We start from the raw sequence: 21,019 nt of genomic DNA on the forward strand, positions 1-21,019 counted from the left end.
TGCTGAGCAACCTAGGCATCCCAAGATAAAAATATATTTATAAGAGTTAATCCTTCTCTTCCCCTGCTTTTTTACCTTTCTTATTGTCTTTTTCCACTTTTTCATTTTTAATTTCTCCATTTTTTTCAATGTTAGTACCAAATATTTGCTCTACTCTCCTCTTCCTGGGTGATCCTATGCTCACGTTGACTTGGGCAAGGAAGAGTTAGTTTACTGACAAACTTGCCCTTCTAAACTAATAGCTAAAGACAAGAAGGATTACGTCTACAAGTCATTCTGATAAACATCACTGCAAGCAAATCACTGGGGCAAATTCTGAGGATGACAAAACCAGAAGTCCTCTGCTACTTCCTCCCTTCTCTCATTTTTTAAAAAGATGAAAGGCCAGTGATCATTCTGACAAGCCCCTGGGAAAATAGCTGATTGCCACATCCTCCTTTTTAACACACTTAAGAGGGAGAAAACCCTTACTGCCCTAGCTCCCACTTCCAACAATATCTTTTTTTAAAAAAGAAAGAAATTTGTGAAATCTAAAGATGGTTTGCTGTTGTGCTTCATTTCTCAGGAAGCTCAAATCAGCCTTAAATATATTTTATTGGAAGAGCCCACCTCTGATTTCTTTCAGGAGGTAGGAAACATCAACCTAGTTAAGAGCAGTTAATATCACAAGGTTTAAAAAGGACAGAAAAAAAAACAATTTAATCCCTCCTTAGTCTTTTAATAGAGACCCATGTGGGAGCCTTACTGGAAACCTGGAGACTAAAACTCCCTAAGCATTTTGTCAACACTAGAGAACAACTTTATTTTGAAACATAATGTTTGAAAATTATGTCTTCCTTAACTGCTAAGACTGAGTTTGGTTCCTGGATTCATTTCCTTTGTGAGGATACATGACATCACTTTCCTGAAGGCTTTTTATAATACTCCCTGGACTGTATTAAATCTCTTGGATGTTACTAAACCTTTACGTTTGATAAATCTAATACTGCAAATTAGAAATTTTAGATGTAGACAGTAAAGAAATTTCTCTCCCCAAATTTGTAAATTGTGTGTCTATGGAGATACTTTTTTTTTTTTTTTTTTTTTTTTATGGCAGCCCCTAAATGAGCAACAGTGATGTACTGAATTTTTAATAGCATCAAATATATTTAGTTTCTTTTTTTTTTTCAATTTCAAAATTTTTCTTTTTTTTTTTAATTAACTTTTATTGGTGTTCAATTTACCAACATACAGAAAAACACCCAGTGCTCATCCCGTCAAGTGTCCACCTCAGTGCCCGTCACCCATTCCCCTCCAACACCCGCCCTCCTCCCCTTCCACCACCCCTAGTTCATTTCCCCGAGTTAGGAGTCTTTATGTTCTGTCTCCCTTCCTGATATTTCCCAACATTTCTTTTCCCTTCCTTTATATTCCCTTTCACTATTATTCATATTCTATGGAGATACTTTGATAATGATTTTTAAATAGAGCTGGATCTGTAACATCTCTGTAGTTAACCTTTAAAGGGATGGGCTACAGTTGTATCATTATGCAATGGTATAAGGTTATTTTGCAAAAGTTGGGATGGTACCAAATATTTATAAAAAATAAACATTAAGGTGATGCCACCTGTTTTGTTTTTGAAGTAGGTTAAAAAAATCCTTCAATATTACTCTTTTCTCATCTATAGTTTCATTTTTACTAAAAGTAAAATTATTTTGCTCAGGTGATAGTATAGGGAAGATAGTTAATTGCTGCCCTTAGCTTGATTTACTTCACTCTTATTGCAAACAAATAAATTTATTCTATGTTTCGGCCTAGCAAAATAGAGAATAAAGCCAAACAAAAAGCTTTTTTCCAATTTGATAAGTTAACTAATTTCTTTGAGAATTTTTTAGAGCTTATAATAATTGGAAATGGTTCCAGAATTCAGACATGTGGGAAATTGTTTTTGTAAATAGATGAAGCTATGTGTTGCTGCTCTAAAGAGCAGTGGTTCTCAAACTTTATTGTGTAGCAGAATCCTAGAAGACTTGTTAAAACTGTTTGCTGGGCTTCATCCCAGACTCTCTGATTCAACTGGTCTAGAGTGGAGCCTGAGAATCTTAATTTCTAAGAAATTCTCAAGTGATACTGCTGCTGCCACTGATTTAGGGATCATTGTTTGAGAACCATTAATGTAGAACAACTGAAAACAGGCTTCAATGTCTCTCCCATTTTGTAACTTGATAATGTTTCATATTTGTTTCTCAGGCTTATGTCATTCTTAAAGTGTGAAGCACAATGAAGATTTTCTGACTACATCCCCTTCTACTCTCTCTGTCCAAAATTCAGTGACCTTCAAATTCTCTCTCCTTTCAAGGACCCCCTTGTCCCCAGATTGGAGAGTAAATACTTAATGCTCCAAGAGAGCAGTTTCCCAAATCGTGCTCATCAGCACATGTGTCCCGCAATATCTTCATATACATCCTGTGATGAAGCTATTCTATGGTCAAAACATTTTGGGATACACTGGTTTAACTGGAAAGAAAATTACTTTCAATCTCATAACTTCTCAGAGTTTTTCATATACAAATGTACATGGTGAATTTTCCAAAGGGAGATGAAGTATGTGGCATTTCCCAAGTGGATTTGATCTTGGAATTCTTCCTCAACCCTCTTCCTCACCATATGCTAGGGAATATTTATTAACCATAGTTCGGGAAATGCTCTAAGTAATTTTGTAATTTACTTTATAAGGTTAAAAAAGTCTATACTACAACCCAGCCAAAAAAAGCCAATTTAGCAGACCAAAAACATCATGAGCAAACTTTAAATCAATTTAGAAGAGTAACTAAATAAATGTACTCATTATTTTGATTGTATATGACTTTTTAAAAAATTTCATAAGATCTACCCTCTTAACAAATTTTTAAGTGTGCAATATTGTTAACTATAGGCACAGATCTAGAGATCTGTACAGCAGATCTCTAGAATTTATTCATTTTGTATAACTGAAACCTTATACCTGTTGAACATCAACTCCCTATTTCTCCATCCCACAAACCCTGGCCCTCACCCTTCTACCTTCTGTTTCTGAGTTTGACTATTTAGAATATTTCATATAAATGGAACCATGCTGTATTTGTCCTATGGTTAGCTTATTTCACTTAGTATAACGTTCTCAAGATTCATCCATTTTTTTTTTTAGATTCATCCATGTTTTTGTACCACTTCCTCCTTTTTTGTAGCCGATAATATTCCACTCTGTGTATATACCACATTTTCTTCTTTCATGTGACCTTTTTGTGATCAAATAATCTACTGAGGGATATAAAGAAAAGAACCCAAGGCTTTAGCCTCTGCTGTTCATAAAGTCTTTCTGGACCTTACCCCCAAGCTCTGTTCCTCCCACACAATTTCTTTTCCATTAGTTTTTCATTTTCTTCAGTATATTTCTCATGATTACAAGTTCTTATGAATTCCTTAGATGACTCACATATTTATTGCTTGTTTCTACCACTAGAAAACGGTTCCATGAGGGCAATATCTTGTCTGTTTTGTTCATTTCTGTATTTTCAGTGTCTAGAACAGTGCCTGGCACATCATATATAGTCAGTAAATATTTTTTGATGGAAGGAATAAATAAATCTATACAATCATTACCTAAGTTTTAATTATGAAATGTTTATGATGGTAATAAAAGATATAGGAAGAAAAAAGGGTGCTCTTTAGCAGCTTCAGTTGAGGCAATTAGGACAATCTTTGGCTTTCTAAAGCAGTAATTCCAATCTAATAAAATAAAAGAGGAATTATTGATTTGAAACTCAGGATGTTGTTTTGTAGATTCGCTTTTTAAAAAGATTTTATTTATTTATTTGACAGAGAGAGAGAGAGAGAGAGAGAGAGAGCACAAGCAGGGGGAGTGCGAGAGGGAGAAGCAAGCTCCCGCTAAGCAGGAAGCCAGATGTGGGGCTCAATCCTGGGTCCAGAGATCATGACTTGAGCTGAAAGCAGATACTTTGACTGAGGGACCCAGGTACCCCTTGTAGATCAATTTTTATTACGATTTTTTAAATGATTTAAAAAATATTTTATTTATTCATTTGAGAGAATGAGCACGAGGGAACGCAAGCAGTGGAAAGGGAGAAGCAGCCTGCCCCAGGCGCCCCATGATTTTTAATATATACTAAGGGATCAAAAAAGGACAGTTATTTTTAAAAAATAAGACAAGTATGTGAAAGATGCTTGGCATGTAAGTATGCCTTATATAAATACTAATTTTTCTAGTTCTCTAAAAGACCTCTAAAAATGATGCTATGTAATAGTGATGCTATATTCTTGGTATGTTACAAGTTCTCCGACTTGGACAAATTGACAAAGCATCATTAACTTTTTTTTTTTTTTAAGCACACTTGTTCTAAAGGAAAGCTTGTGTTCTATATTTGCATTTGTATAGGAATGATAAGCAAGTGTTAAATATGTGCAGAGCATAAATGTTGCTTATTTATGGATCCTGGTAATTTTAGAGGCACGGAAATCGGATTGAAATGTATGATTTTTTTTTTTTGGATATTACAATAGATACACTCAACTTTGCCCAACAAAATGAGAGAAAGAAATCCAGAGGCATTATTTTTAGAGGGAAAGGATTCGTCCAGGAATCCAAGAAGATAATTAGCAGAAGTCCTTAGGACATTTGAAATTGCATTAAAAATCTACGAAGACTATTTCTGGGTATTGAAATGGAAAAATATTTATATCTCACTTTAGCAGATTTTTTATGTGGTTTAAAATTTTTTCTTGTTTAGGTTGTCCACATCCGGTCCCCACTCTAGTCTTTTCTATCCTCTCATTATCTCCCTCTAGGGGTTTGTTTTTACTTTCTGCTTTTATCCTTATTAGTGGAAAAAAATGGGTATTACTTTAGTTTGTCTTCACTTTCACTCTGCTGTTCGTTCCTGAACCAGCTTTTAGCCTCTGAGAAAGAACAAAGTAAAAACATTTACAGAAACTGGGCCAACCTCTTGGCGCTCCCTCCCCCCAAGAAAACAAAACCTAACCAAGGGCAACAGAAGTTCTTCTCTGCTCTCCTATAGCACCTTGTATTTCCTTTCTCATAAAATTCAGAATTTCATTATAACCGCTTACTGAACATCTTTCACCCCAGCTCGACGCAGTCCTTTGAGGACCTAGGGCATTGCCAAGAAAATATAAAAAAGGTGAAATGAACAAACGCTGCCTGCGTGCGTGAATGACTGCTGCACAGCTGCCCACCCAGGCACCCACAATGGAGGAGCAAAGGGGCCAACAGCAGGCTCAGGTGTGGGCCCTTTTCTCCAGAAAACCTTTTGGTAGAGAACTGCGGCAGTGCAGTGGTATCTTCATTACATAATTACTTGGGTAATTTAAGCAAGAGTTTTTGTTTCGTTAAGGGGGGGGGGGTGGGAGGAGGATGAAGGGGCCGAATTACCGGGGTAATCTCGTTCCCGGTGCCCGCGGAGTGGCTCTACCGAACCTTCTCGCCCTCTCACCTTCCTCCCGCGGCTCCAGGAGCCGGACCGCCGGGAGCAGGGCCCCCACCCCCGGGCGGGGGGTTTCCCGGGGATACCCCGCCCCGCCCCGCCCTCCGGGCCCCGCCCCCGGCCCCGCCCCCGGCCCGCCGGCCCCGCCCCGCGGCCGCCGCCAGCAGGGGTCGCGCTGCCCGCGGCGAGCTGCTCAGGCGGGGGTGGGGGAAGCTCCCGCGGCGGGTCGCTTTTCTCCGCTGCTGCTGGTTGGATCGTTTCAATAAAAGTCTTTTTTCTCGCTCGCTCGCTCGCTCTCCTCCGGGGAACAGGCGGAGGCGTCAATCCGCAGTCGCCGAGCGAGAAAGCGACGCACACGCAGCGAACGGGAGCGGCCGCCCGCGGTCTCCCGAGCTCCTCCGGGTCCGGCCGCAGAGAAGAAGGAGCCGCGGTCCGGGCGGGCCGCCTCAGCCGAGCGCCGGCACCTCCCTGCCCGGCCTCGCTCCCGCCCGCGCTCCTCCGAGGGGATTAGTGGGCTGCCCGCGCGGCCCGGCGGCCCGGCGGCCCGGCGGCCCGGGAGCCATGTTGTCCGGGGGGCTCGGCAGCGCGTGAGGCACCCGCGGCCCCTCCCGAAGGCTCCGGACCCGGGCGAGAGCCGGAAGGCGGCAGCGGAGGCCTGCGCCTCGGAGGCGCCGTGGGTCCCCCGCCGGCCGCTGGGACCCGGACCTGCATCCGGTCGCCGCGGGCGTCGGCGGAGCCGCTCACCCTCCGCGCCTCGCCTGGAGACGCGGCCCCCGCGCTCGCTGGTGAGTTGGCGGCTGGCGACCGCGCGGGGCTCTCCCTGCCGCCCGGCGGACCCCGAGCCCCGCGGGGCGGGCGGGCGGCCGTGGCGGGGCGCCGCAGGCTCGGGCCCGGCCGGGAAGTTGAGAGAGGCAGGCGCGGCCGGGGGGGCTCGCGGGTGCCGTGGCCCCCGGCCCCGCGCGCGCCCCGGGGCGCCGGGGCATTTCCGGGGCTGGGCTGGGCTGTGGGGAGGTGACGGGCTCCTTCGCGGAGGCGCGCGCCGGTCGCCGCCACCCCCGGGGCTGGCTGCCCACCTGGACCCCGGGGGAGGCCGGCGTCCCCACGAGGCCCGCGGGCGGGGGGGGCGCGAGGAGGCCGAACGTCCCCCGAGACACAAAGATTCCCCCCGGCGGGGGCGGGGGCGGGGGCGGAGGTGGGGGCGGAGCCGCAGGCGCGGGCGGCCGCGGGGAAGGAAGGGCGCGAGGCGGCGGGAGGTGGGCGACGAGGCGGCGGCGGCCGCGGCCGCGGCGCTTCCAGCTCCTTGGAGACGCGGGGGGGTGTGAGCGGGGGGCGGGCGCGGGGGAGGAGCGGGCGCCCGCGCGTGGGGAGCCGCCGAGACAAAGCTGAGCGCAGCCTCCCGCCGGCGGGTCACACCCCTGAGCGCGGGGCCGCGGCGGAGGGGCCGCGAGTGTGGGAAACCCGGAGAGCCGGCGGGGAGGGGGCCTGGGCAGCTGCCCGGGATTGTCGTCTCCGTGGCAGTTGCTTTTCTCAGCGTTTTTGTGCGCGGTGCCTTCGCTCCCCAAGTCCGCGGGCCGGCGCCGGATCCCGCGCGCTCCGCCCTCCGCCCTCCGCCCTCCGCCCGTCGCCCCCTCGCGCCGCGTGGGCCCTGCCCGCGCTCTCGCCCCACCGTTCTCTGCCCACTTTTCACCCACTCCTTTTTCGGGTAAGCAGTGTTTTGCCTGCAGCCTGCGGGGAGCGTGAGCTAATGACAGGATGCCTGAGCTCGCTCTGACCCTGAACTGCCTTGAACTCCTCTCTCTCCCTCCCACCCTTTCCTTTCTGGGATCCTGTAGTGTCACATGGCCGCTAACAATTAGCTTTTCTTTCAAAAACGGCGAAAGCGTAGCCGAAAGCCGTGGCGCTCCTCCGCGGTATGTATGTATTCGCCCATTAGAGACGCGTCGCTGGTCATTGAGCTTTATCACGTCTCCGCCAAATTTTCTAGATAACAAAAGTGGCGAATTTTGTTTCGAGTCTCGGCTCTTCCTTAGGGTCCGCGGAGTGTATCCCCGGCAGCCAGACCTCCTGTCACTTACCAGGAGATGCTTGACTTCGAGGCAGACAATGCTTTCCCCAAACTTTACGGATTCTTTCTGGAGTCTTTGTTGAGGGATTTTCTTTTAAAAGGCGCTTGTGTAAGAAGGTCAGAGTAACACATTCGCGTTACTGTATTTTCGACTTGTTTTGTTGACCACCGGGCAGAGGAGAATAATGAATGGGGTTTTAAGACCTTTGATGCCTTGAGTTAACGAAAGCCTCTGTCGAAGCTAGGAATAGGTTCAAGCAAATTTTAGGAAAATTTTTTTTTTTTTTGCTGGCGGTAGTTTATTGGTTTTTTTGTTTGTGGATGAAGTCGTATCAGTCTTTGTAATTGTAACATCTTCATACTTACATGTACGAGGGTTGTAACAAAAGAAAAAACTGCTGCTATATTTAGGGAATGGTCTCTTTATGATGGAGAATTTTGGAATATAAAAGTATTATCGTTTTATCTGGTGGACTGTCTCACAGGCCAGAAACACTAACAGTTTGAATGCTGGACCTCAAAGAAAATAGTTGAGTCTTTGAATATAAGCTGTTTAAAAATATGAGTGTGTGTGTGTGTGTGTCTGTGTATTTACAGCAAAAGTAGATATTGAATTATGAATGGAAAGAAATTAAAAGTAAAGCCTGTTTGATGTAGCGAAGTTACTATTGACATCATTCTAAAAACAGTCACATCTTGCTGCCATTCAAGTATTTGAAGCTATAAAAATTGTGAAGGGGATTTCAGTCTAGGGACCGAACTGTGGGACTCCTTATCCCCCCCTCATCACTTAACACTTTTCAGATATCCTTGTAAAATTAACAGGTTGTACCAATAATAATCCATGTTTTTATATAGTACTTCTCAAAAAGCCAAAATGAAGGTACATTTTTTTTCCCTCTAGGTATTTATTAGTGTTTAATTAGATTATTGAAGTTTAATTCTCTGAAGGAAATCTACTAAAAAGTTAAGATTTCTGGGTGGTAGGATTTATGGATGAATAAAAATACAGTTCTATATTTCCCAAATTTTTACATTCCTCTTACAGGCAGGAAAAAAAAAGTGTGTGAGGTATGAAGGCTTGTTAATAACCTAATTTTCCTATTACTAGAAAAAGCTTCTATAAAATAGTTTATTCTCATCCTTGAACCAAGGCCCAACAAAGTCACTCACTTTCAGGTGTCAGCTGTTTGAAATAGTGCAGCCTGCCAGATGTGCTCTGGTTACCTGAAGGGAGAAAGATACATAGTAAGGAAGATAAAATCGGAAGGATTGGTTCAGTATATGGTAATGATCTGATGTATGGGGGTAGATTTGTACAGCACTAATCTTATGCTAGTAAATCATTGGTTTTACAAAAATAGAAAAATTTTTATTTTTTTGTAGTACAGAATAGTTGTGTTGACTCAACAGATTTTAATGTATGTATTTGTTGATATGTTTAGTTTTCAGATATTGCTTCAATCCTATGACTGGTGGAACGAGATGGCATACAAAATAATTTAGTCTGTGAGGCTTTTGTTTTTCCCCTTATTTTCAGCAATGTTTCTCCTTTACTCATGAAATAGTGCTAACTAAACAACTGCAAGTCTTGTGAATAGTAGAAACAATAATGGCAACTGAGGAAGATATTTAGAAATGAAGACGATTTCCTTTAATATTAGGAAAAATTATATGTGAATACAAAATTTTTTCCCTGGTATTTTCTTTGTTATTGTCTAATAGTGCTGAATATTTATAAAGCATTATATTTTGAGCCTTTATTAGTGTTCTCCAGTCTTTATAAAAATTGCAGCATCATGTCATGGCTTTTTTTTTTTTTTTTTTTTTTGGTAGCTTTTATACTTCGATGGAGGATAAGTACTTAGCGAATGTGTTGCTGTGTTATAGAAAAAGGACATTATATGTTAAATTCAGCCTATAAAAATAATCATTAGAGTATTTTATCTACTTTTAAAATTGCCTCCTTTCATATATATATGATGAAAGATTAGTTTTAGGTTCTTCAAATTTTGACTGTAATTTTTAAACTTTTAAATGGGAAAATTATTTAAAGTGTACTACAGATTATGGCATTTTTGTATTTTAAATGACAAAGATAAGCAATAAGTTTATGGCATTTAAAATTACATTTTATGTAGTATTTGTGAGGTTAAAAAAATCGCCAAAATAGAAAAGTTGGTTTTAGTTGACTAGCATTCAACCTACAGTTGTTGGCAATTTCTTTGAACTGGTCTTTTTTTTTTTTTTTTTTTTTTTAATTTTTATGAGATGTTTACAATATTAAGCCAAGAATTCTTACTGTCATTAGAGGATTCTTTGTCATTAGTTTGCTCCCAGCTTTTTTAGTTGACAATTACTTTCGTATCTGTAAAATACTGACCTGGAAAGAGTAATTGCCAGGGACCAGAAAAACATACTGAATGTATCTGAGTGTGGCTTACCTTTTGCTAGCCTGTTTCCGCTCTCTGTTGGCCTACTTGAAAAACCATAAATACGTACCAATACATCTAATCCGGGGAGTGCCTCCTATAAAATCGTTCTGTGGTAACAAATGATACTGAATATTGTATGTGAAAAGGTAGATTTAAAAATCTGTGACATATTGGGATGAATGAAATCATCTTGCTCTCCAAAGCCTCCTTTTAAAATTATTTTTTGATATAAACTGAAAGAAACTTAATTGTTTCTTTTGCTGGGTACCATGACAGGTGTTACTTTGTTAAGTGCTCATAATAAGCCCCTCGTATAAGTATTGTGCCTCATTTTCAAATGAGTACACAGAGGCCTTAAATTAATTGTCCCTAAGGTTCTACCACTATGGTGAAGCTGAGTTTTGGTCTTCAAACCATTTTATTGCAATGCCTCCATAGAGATGTGATGTTAAAAAGTCTGTGTTAAGTGTCTGCTGTAGAGAGCACTATAAAGTGGTAAATTAAAATGTTCATCAAAATTAGATTTAAATTCCATTGACTTAGTTTTATTACACACAAAAAATTGGTCTATACAAAATGCATAAATGAGAGGATATATTTATAGCTCAAAATGGATTAAATGTAAAAAGATTGAAAGTATTTGTAGATTTATTTTTAATCAATTAGGGTTGTTTGGGCACAGAATAAAATGAATATAGGTAGTGAAAAGCAAAAATAATTATGCTGCATATTTACACATTTTTATGTATATGTCTACTTATTTGATTTTACATGTGTTAAAATTAGTTTGCATTAGCATATGCCATAAAAGAGAAGACAGCCCAGATGCATGCTGTGTAGATTGCTTCAGTATTAGGTGGGAATTTTACGTTTACTGGTTTTGGGTTTTGTATTTATAAATTCAACACATAAATTTTGATCTTGTATTTCTATCGATATATAGCTGTATACCACCCAAACTGGAAATATTAGATCACATTATGCATTTTTGTAACAACTTTTCACACTGTAAGCCAACCCTTATGAAGAAAAATATTGCAAATTAGTATTGTTGATACATATCCTATCTCTTATTCCATTTGAAGAACAGAAAATGTTATTGACTTGACCTAAAGGTAGTCTGTTAAAGTGGAAGTACAGGCGATTTGCTTTGTTTTGTTGTCATAAAAGTTAATTTAAAAAAAGTTTTTGTCCACTCATTTTTTTTTTTTTTTTTTTTTTAATGTAAGCTCTATACTCAACATGGGGCTAGAACTCACAACACTGAGATCAGGAGTCACATCCTCTATACCAGTTGAACCACCCATGTGTCCCTTGTCAACTTAATAATAGCACATCCTTATTTCTTTTTTTGCACTTGTTAGTGTAAATACTTTTAGGAATACTCTATATGCATGTTTTTAAACAGTGGGAAAAGGATCCAAAAATAATTTCACTATATTCTAGGTTAGTTACTAACTCACTTTGGTCTTCTCAACCATATATATAGTCTTTCTGTTCTTAAAATTGATGGTTAAATTTCTGTTAATTAGTGCAAGTTAGTGTTAAATAAAGGTTGGTAAAAATTAACATTTGTGAAAAGTCAGGTAACAACATTGACACTCTTATTACTCCAACTTTAGAGACCTTATCCTTTAAATTAGCTAATATGTAGAAAAAATAGTTAATTTGTATAAGTACTATCTTTGAAGTAAACCTTTTTCATAATTCCAGATTTTAATGTTTTAATTACCGGTTTGTACTGCTGTTTCTGGTTGGAAGGAAGCCTCCTATTGATTTTTGAAGTAAATTTTGGATTTCTTAAGCAGGCTTTTAGTCCTTTAAGCCTGTCCTACTGAAAATTTTTTTTTTTTTTTTTTTGGAGAGTGGGTGAATATGGAAGGGGTGCAGAGGGAGAGAGAGAATCCCAAGCAGGCTCTGTGTTCAGGGAAGAGCCCCAGGAGCCCCATGTGGGGCCCAATCCCACAACCCTGAGATCACAACCTGAGCCAAAATCGAGTCCATCACTTAACCCACTGAGCCACCCAGGCATCCCTTATTGAAATACTTCTAATGACATAATAATAATCCTTAATGGCTTTATTGTACTTAGTACGTTTTGTTTTTCAATTCAGGGATATGTATAATCAGTATTTTTTTTTTTTTTTTTAAATTTTTTATTTATTTATGATAGTCACACAGAGAGAGAGAGAGAGTGGCAGAGACACAGGCAGAGGGAGAAGCAGGCTCCATGCACCGGGAGCCCGATGTGGGATTCGCGCCCTGGGCCAAAGGCAGGCGCCAAACCGCTGCGCCACCCAGGGATCCCTATAATCAGTATTTTTAAAGCATTTGTCGTGTCCTAGGCATTGTGTTAGTCATCGTATATGGTATACACTGAGGTGGTATTGTGAGGTAGTACTGAGACATGTGAAATAACAGCAAGACTAGTTGATGAATGTTCTGCCCTTGGCCCTCCCTGTTCTCCTATTTTATGTGTTGCCTGGGCAATCTCATTTGAATTTAGTGCTTTTTTCTTATTACCTATATGTTGATGATCTTCATATTTATTTCTAATCCAGACCTCTTTTCTTGAATTCCTTTCTAGCTACCTTCCAGATATTGCCTCTTAGTGCTCCTTCATGAGAGCTGTTTTTTTTTTTTTTTTTTATCCCCTGCCTCCATTCCCAGCCAACAGTAACGTACCACTTTTAGCCTGGTGACTAAAGCCAAAACCTTTGGCAGATTGTCTTTTCTATTATGCTCTCCTCCCCCTTGTCCAGTTTGTCACACCAAATTTTGTTAATTTTATTTCTAAATATCTTTTAGATTTATCTTTTTCTGTTGTTTCTTTCATATGTTAGGGTTTTGGAATGCCCCATCTAAATTATTATGTCCAATTTTTTCCATTTTAATCTATCAGTTACTCATTCTTCTTTATATTTGTATATATGTCTTTTTATCCTTCCTTCTATCCATCCATCCATGTATCCATGTCTGAAGTGTCCTTGTGATTTCTGTGCTAGCATTTATAGTCAGGGCTAGGATATAAAGATGAGAAAACTGATGTATTGATGTTATTGTGCTGTGACACTTGAGATTCTCATTTTTGAAGACAAATGTCACTTCCTCTAAAGTCATCTTCAGTCTACATATGGTGATTCTGCTATAGCATTTATGTCTACTATAGTACTTAACCCATTGTTTTGTAATTATTTATAAATCTGTTTCCTAGTTGGCTTTCTGCTCCAGAGACCATGCTTTTTTGGTATTCCCTCCAAATTACGTATTGCTTAATTGAATGATGAAGTGATGAGATTAGGAACTGGTAAATTAATTAGATCAATCATGGCCTAAAAAGAGTCGAGAATCAATTCTGATAACAGGAGAAAATAAAAACCCATCAAAAGTTTTGAATATTATTGTTACATGTAGGTGGTATTTGTGAGCATTCTTGAAGAAGCAGTTTGTAGGCCAACTTGGAGGGGTAGTAACTTGGCATTATTTGGTCTTTTGAATTACATGTAAATTGTACTAACTTGTTATCTTAGACAAATTGGAAATATAAAATAATACTTATATGTAAATACCTGTAAATACCTATTTATAAAGATCTGAAAACTCTGGTCAAGATCAAGACTAAAATTTGGTTTAACTGGTAAAATTTCATCCTTAATGAAATTGAGCTCTTTAGCTATGTAGTACTAGAGTTAAATGCATTTTATTAAAGTACAAAATTGCACCCAAAAGGATAGAACAGTGTATTTGTCATTTCAGTTACCCTGATAGTTTATGTATGCAGTTGACTAGGAATTTTGTTTTCATTGGGATTACTGTAATTAAAACCTGCTTTGTGGTCTATGTTTAAAATTAAAGACATTTCATTGATTTTTTTTTTTAAATTGAGTTTAAAATTATACCTCTGTTAAAGTAGGTATATTAAGATTTATTTTAGAAACCAGAGATTATGGGATGTGAGGGCGATCTGGCTGCGACATCTGTCACCCCATTGATCGCTAGGGTTGATTCGGCTGATCTGGCTGGCTAGGCGGGTGTCCCCTTCCTCCCTCACCGCTCCATGTGCGTCCCTCCCGAAGCTGCGCGCTCTGTCGAAGAGGACGACCATCCCCAATAGAGGAGGACCGTTCGGTCAAGGGTATATGAGTAGCTGCGCTCCCCTGCTAGAACCTCCAAACAAGCTCTCAAGAAACCAGAGATTATGACTTGGTGACATCTGGAGATGTGACATTTAAAAATGAATTTTCACAAGTTTTGAGATGCAGTGCCTTTTGATATTTCTCTATTTATTATATGGTCTTAAAACATTAAACATTTTTATATCAGCTACATTTTCATGATCATGATTTATTTACTGACATTTTATCATTTCAGGAACAGTGGAGTCAGCACTGTATTTTGCAGTAGATTTTATTGTTTATAAATCATTTTTTTAATTAAAAAAATTTCTTAAAAGTAAGCTTTATTGCCCATTATGGGGCTTGAATTCATGACCGTGATATGCATGCTCTACTGACCAGGCACCCCTGCCCATAAACTTGTGAGCATAGCTATTTCCCTTCCATCTCCATATATTCTTATTTACATTGCTGTTTCTCCTCTGACCCCTTTTCTTCCAAAGAAGCTATAAAATGGTTGACACATTTATTTTATGTATAACTTTTTAGAAAAATATCTGAACTCTCATTATATAAAGTTAAAATTGGTTTATATGTGTTTTTTTTTTTCTGTAAAGAAACTACTTCAGTCGTAATTGATAATCATGTGATCTTGAGCTAGTTATTTAAACTCTTAAGGGTCAGTTTCTTCTATAAAATTGGGAAATGCCAGAACCTTCTTCATGGAGCTGTGGGAATTAAATGAAATGATAAAAAGTGAAAGTACCTTGTACTTAGTCACAGCCCGCAATTTTTTTGATATTACTTTTTGATATAATAGGAAGAATTACTAGTAATGGTACTAGAATTACTTTGCTGATCTACCCTTTTAGGTTGATTGATTCCTTAAGGGTAAAGAAGTGGTTCGCAAGGACAGTTGAATCAAAAGCATCTCTCTGGCTTTTGAAACTATACATACCTCCTGGATTTTCTCATATGCCTCCCTGCTCCCATCTAATTTGAGAATTAGTGTTACTAATTGGTGTAAGTTGCACCCTTTAGATATATTGTGGGGAGGAGGATAGTATAGATATTGGACCAAATAATGTAGGGTATTCATTGTCGTTTCTTATCTAATGCTCGTTAGGAATAAAGCTGTTAATAATGTTTCTGATAAGTACATTGATAAGCTTTTCCTTAGGACCAACCAAATTTTTCTTGTAACCATTTGCCGTGTCTGTTCCCTTCTTCAGACCTATGCTGTACTGCTTGTTTGACATCTCAGCAGTCTAGACAGTATTTGCTTTCCTTGTTAATGACTTTTATGTGTGACTCAGGTATTCTGAAGTCACAATAGAATAACCGGTCCTATAGCTTACCCATCAAATAAAGAAAATGGTTTTTACATTTTATTCTTTGTCATAAAGTCTACTTAGGTGTGTATTATTTATTATTTTTAAGCCTTTATTATCTTATGTTCTAGGTCAGTGGCCTTAACTTGAACTTCAGGAGCACTCTTGTGATTTAGAAAAATAAACAAAAAAAACCCAACTAGATATCTCCGTGTGTGTGTGTATTTATGATGTAAAATCTGAAACTCTGTCCCAGAACAACTGAAGTGGAATCCCTGAGCTTGGTTTTTAAAATGTTACAAATAGTGTTTAGAAACACCGTTTTACGGTTTAGCACAGTATTAAGGGGGAGCAACCATCATATATAAATTAAAGGCAAAGTTATTAAAACTTTCCATCATTGTATCTTATTTTTTCTTTTATTCTTTTTTGAATCTTAGTTTTATCATATCTTAGGGGAGTTTTCTTCATTTATAAAAGTCTTATGTCCCAAGTATTTTTTATCCTTTTAGTGAATATCTTTTTGTTTTGCTTTTTTTACTTTGTTTTGTTAAAAGGTAAACTGAGACATGTTAATTTTTTAAAGTTTAATGACCATATACATTGATGGAGTCAAGTAGTGCCAAGCCAAAAGTTTTCACCAGTCCACCAACAGGAGCTGGGAGATGGGGGAGGTTTTTATGGAGAAGACACAGAAGCAAAGGCAATTATTTGATTGGTGATGGTTTAAGCAGTTGCCTTATTTGGAAGGCCTAGTTGGCTGTTTGTGATTGGTTGTTCTTAAGTTTCATTTTCTCAGATTCTTTTGCAGTGACTCTGGCTTAAGTTTTGGTTTGCCTACCTAGGGTGTCAAGGCATTGGAGCTACTTAAGTCTAATGGCCTCCTTATTTACTTATTAACCGTTTCTTTGAGTGTCTGTTTTCTATCTGTACATTCTCAATTATTATGTTTTTGAAAATTGTTAAACATAACATAATAATGTAGAAAATAGACCATACTCTAAATTTTCTAGCAGTGGTTATCATCTTCAAATACTCCCCTTTGTTTTTTCATATATAGAGTTTAATATTTTTAAGACCTTTTTTTATGATATATATATATTTTAAGTTACCAAATAATTCTTATGGCTATCATTTTCAGTGGTTATAGCAATCTTTCAAAGGAAGTTTTATCATTTCATAGTGGTTGATAATTATTAACTTACTACTTTATATTTTTCATTATTTTAAATTGTGCTGGGACAGGCTGTAGCATGTGACCACACATCCTTTAACCAGTGCCCATTTGACATTTCTTTAGGGTAAACTAGGTATATGGAAGTGGAATTCCCAAATCAGATCCTATGAGCCTTTCAGGTAATATTTGTTGTGGTAGTCCCACTAGTAATGTGCCACATCTACTTTCCTGTCCCTACTATTTAGAATCTTTGCTTTAGATAATTTGTAGAAAGATGTCATGGCTTATGTTTGGATTTCTTTGATTGCTGTTTTTTTTTTTTTTTTTTTTAATTTTTATTTATTTATGATAGTCATACAGAGAGAGAGAGAGAGAGAGAGGCAGAGACACAGGCAGAGGGAGAAGCAGGCTCCATGCACCGGGAGCCCGATGTGGGAGTCGATCCCGGGTCTCCAGGATCGCGCCCTGGGCCAAAGGCAGGCGCCAAACCGCTGCGCCACCCAGGGATCCCTGATTGCTGTTTTTTGTTTTTGTTTTTTTCTTCTGTATTTCCCCCTGAGGTTGCTCAGGAGGTAACAATTACCATTCCCTGAATCACGACAGCTTCATTTTTCATTAATTTGTGATACTTTAAAAAATATATATATCATATTGCTATAAATGAAGGTTTTTTTCTTAATTTGAGATAATTTGTTTTGGTAGTCCATCTGTTTATATTCTAGCTCTAGCTTATTTTAATTATCACTGCTTTGTAATATGTCTTAATATCTGGTTGGCAAAACAGTTTTTCCTTCAAATTATTTTGATATTATATACCTATTTTTATTCTTTTATTTATTTTCAAATGGCAGGCAAAAAAGATGTAGAATAGGTGTCTCTATTTTTTTCTTTCAAGCTGGTCTCTCCAAAAAAACTTCAATCCTAGATATGTCAGTGTACCTATAGGAGTTGCATCAGGAATCAGGGTAGACTTCCATTTCTTCATTGTCCAGGTTCTGTCATGTAAACAGCATATCAGTAAAAATAAGGTAACTTATGATTTAACCATTTATTCATGCTGTCACCAAAGATGGACTTAACAATTGTCCTTTTTAAAAAAGATTTTATTTTATTTTATTTACTTATTTGAGAGAGAGAGAACTTGCACGTGGGGGGAGGGGCAGAGGGAGGAGAGAGAATCTCAAGCAGACTCCTTGCTGAGCACAGAGCTCAACGTGGGTCTTGATCTCAGGACCCTGAGACTATGATCTGAGCCTGTATCAGGAGTTGAACACGTAATCGACTGAGCCACCCAGACCCCCTGACGACTGTCTTGAAAAGGAGGAAGGAATGACATTCAACCAAGGGTATTAGGTAGATTTCTTGGAGGAGATGTTGGTAAAGATCATTACCTTTAGCACTTCCTTGATTAAAAGAACAGTATGTAAAAAGGAGGTATGAAAAAAATTTTGCATTCTTTTAAAATAATTGTTATTCTTGTTCAGCCTATTATTTCCATGTGGTAGAAGGAGAGAAATATAGGTTGCATGTAGAGGCTTGGTAGATGAGTTCAAAGAGGAAGCTATACCATTAAAAATTTTGGATTTTATTCGTCTATAGAATTGAGCTGTTGAACAGTTTTTAGGCAGAATGTCCTCTTTTCTACATTGAAGTCATTGAGAAAGTTTTGTGAACAGCTACAAATGAGCTACTTCTGGATGTTGAAGGGACAATCTTTTGTGATATGTTAACTTTTCAGAAGCAACATCAAACGATTGCTTCCCTACTTTGGGAATACTAAAAAGAGCTATTTGAGCCTTTTTTTTTCTGGTCTGGATCACCTCAGAGGCATAAAAATTATTCTCTTAGGAGCATTTAGAAATGAGTATTTGCAAACCTGCCATTATTATCTTCCCTTTTTTTTTTGTATTTTTTTTATTGGAGTTCGATTTGCCAACATATAGCATAACACCCAGTTTTTATCTTCCAATGAAGAAGTGATCCCACATGTTAGAAGTTGGTTTCACCTTTTTGTCAAGGAAATAAAAATAATAAATTTATGACATTGAAATAGTCCTTTTATTTGACTATAAATATCAATATACCGGTGAAGGATACAAATATTAATTGTGCCTCTACAAATGTTTATTTAGTTCTTCAGACTTACATCTGCTAATATAGGTAACCATGTAACACTATCCATTTATTTATTTATTTTAAAAAGATTTTATTTATTTATTCATGAGAGACACACACACAGAGAGAGGCAGACACAATAGGCAGAGGGAGAAGCAGGCTCCATGCAGGGAGCCCGATGCGGAACTCGACCCCAGGACTCCGGGATCATGCCCTGAGCTAAAGACAGGTGCCCAATCGCTGAGCCACCCAGGCATCCCACACTACCCGTTTAATAGTAATTAGTTAAGTTATATGCAGATACCTAGAACAGGCTAATTTTAGCAGCTATAGTGTTTTAGTCAAATTTAGTTGACTTTATATAGTTGATCCTTGAACCTCACAGGTTTGACTGCACTGGTCCACGTATACACTGATTTTTTTTTGGGAAAAATACAGTACTGTAAGTATTTTCTCTTGAGATTTTCTCAATAACAGTTTCTTTTTTCTAGTTTACTTTATTGTAAGAATACAGCATATAGAGACACCTGGGTTGCTCAGTGGTTAAGCATCTGCCTTTGACTCAGATCATGATCCTGGGGTCCTGGGATCGAGTCCCACATCAGGCTTCCTACAGGGAGCCTGCTTCTCCCTCTCCCTGTGTCTCTGACTCTCTCTCTGTGTCTCTCATGAATAAATAAATAAAATCTTTTTTTTAAAAAAGAATATAGAACATAGAATATATATATATATATATCATACAAAATGTGTTAATCAACTATATTATTGGTAAGGCTTCCAATCAACAGTAACCTATTAGTAGTTAAGTTTTTGAGGAATCAAAAATTAAATACAGGTTTTGGACCACACAGGGGTCAGTGCCCCTGACCCCTGCATTGTTCAAGGGTCAACTGTACTTTCATTTTATTAAAGCTTACAAAGGATTTTTGATACATAATTTGTTTCTAAGATGGAGGTATCTTTTCTTACTGTATTTACTCCTCACAAATGATTATCTCCCTGCCCCATTCCTTTTTTAATTTGAACCCTTCACATCCTTCCACTTCTGTAGGCATTGAACAGTTTTTTAAAAATTTAACTTAATTTACTTGAATAGGTGATGTGATGAAGAACTTAAAAGTATATAGAGAGATCTTAGAGAAGTCTTGTTTTCCCTTTTGCTTTCTCTAGCCTGTTTTTCCTCCCACACCTTTTATAGATAGACATTTCCTTTCCTATCTTGTTTATCCTTCCAGTGTTTTTTGCAAATATAAGCAAATACATGTAGATTTTATTTTGGAGGCTTTTCCGTGTCTAGGTGAAGATCTTCCTTATTTTAATTTTTATTTTTTTAATTTTTTAAAATTTTTTTGCAGTTTTATACCTTTATTTGACAATCAGCAGTTAGTTCTCATCCACATTAACAGTCTGTAGATTTTTGAAAGTGGTGACAGGTACGTAGGTAACCAGCATGTAGAGCTTTTTTGGTGAATCTTCGTCCTCATTACGTTTTCTGGACAACTGCACGTGGATACAGTATGGAACATTCCTTATTCCTTTGGCCCAGACAGCTTTGTTGACCTGGTGTCAATGTGCACATCTGGAGTTCCCATCTCCTTCATGGCAAATTTATGGATCCCTTTGAGTCCCTGAGGGGCATGCTTCTTGAAACCCACTCCATGGATACATTTGTGAATGTTGATGGTATATTCTGGTCACTATCTTGTTGATGGCAGAACGGCCCTTCTTCTCGCCATCCTTCTTTGCGGGAGCCATTCTGCCGGGCCCTAGTTGGAAAGGATCTTACTTATTTTTAATAGCTGAATTTTACTTTTGTGGATATGATAATTAAGTCACTTAGTCCTGTGAGGACACGTGGGTTGTTTCTTACCTTTTGCTATTACAATACCAAATGAATAACATAATACAACATTTTGTACTTACATAAGCAAATGCGTGATTTAGTTTCTAAGAACAAGGATCAATCAAGTGATAAATATATCTGTACACATGTTTCCTTGCTCTGTCAGCTGAGAGGGCCTAGAAGAAAATGACACCCCAGTAGCAGTGAGCACAGCTAGTGCCCAGATCTTGGTTTCTAATACTGTTCTCCCATAAAAGGAACCAGAGCTCTGGAGAAATGACTGATTCCAGGACTGGGACAGGAAATATAATAATGCTGAAAAGTTAGGAAATACTCCAACAAAAACAAAGAATGAAATATGTAAAACACATATAGGAGCTAACTCAAAGAATTTCCAGTAACTAATAATAGAATAATTTGAGCAACAAAAGTAAAATTGAATTTTAAAAATTAAA

At 38.8% G+C, this 21,019-nt stretch overlaps 1 protein-coding gene across 3 annotated transcripts in view; it reads left to right on the forward strand.

The window, feature by feature from the left end:
• The first annotated feature begins 6,001 nt into the window (after window positions 1-6,001).
• Window positions 6,002-21,019, forward strand: part of CDK17 (cyclin dependent kinase 17) — a 110,832-nt gene continuing 95,814 nt past the window's right edge. The window contains exon 1 of one of the 3 annotated variants that reach the window (XM_041738415.1): window positions 6,002-6,268. The gene's annotated coding sequence lies outside the window, so the exon portion shown is untranslated. Of the gene's footprint in view, window positions 6,269-6,913; window positions 7,186-7,319; window positions 7,394-21,019 lie in introns of those variants that run through there. The other 2 variants (XM_041738414.1, XM_041738413.1) reach the window with 2 other exon arrangements.

Source organism: Vulpes lagopus, chromosome 23 (assembly GCF_018345385.1).
Source record: "Vulpes lagopus strain Blue_001 chromosome 23, ASM1834538v1, whole genome shotgun sequence".
NCBI lineage: Eukaryota > Metazoa > Chordata > Mammalia > Carnivora > Canidae > Vulpes > Vulpes lagopus.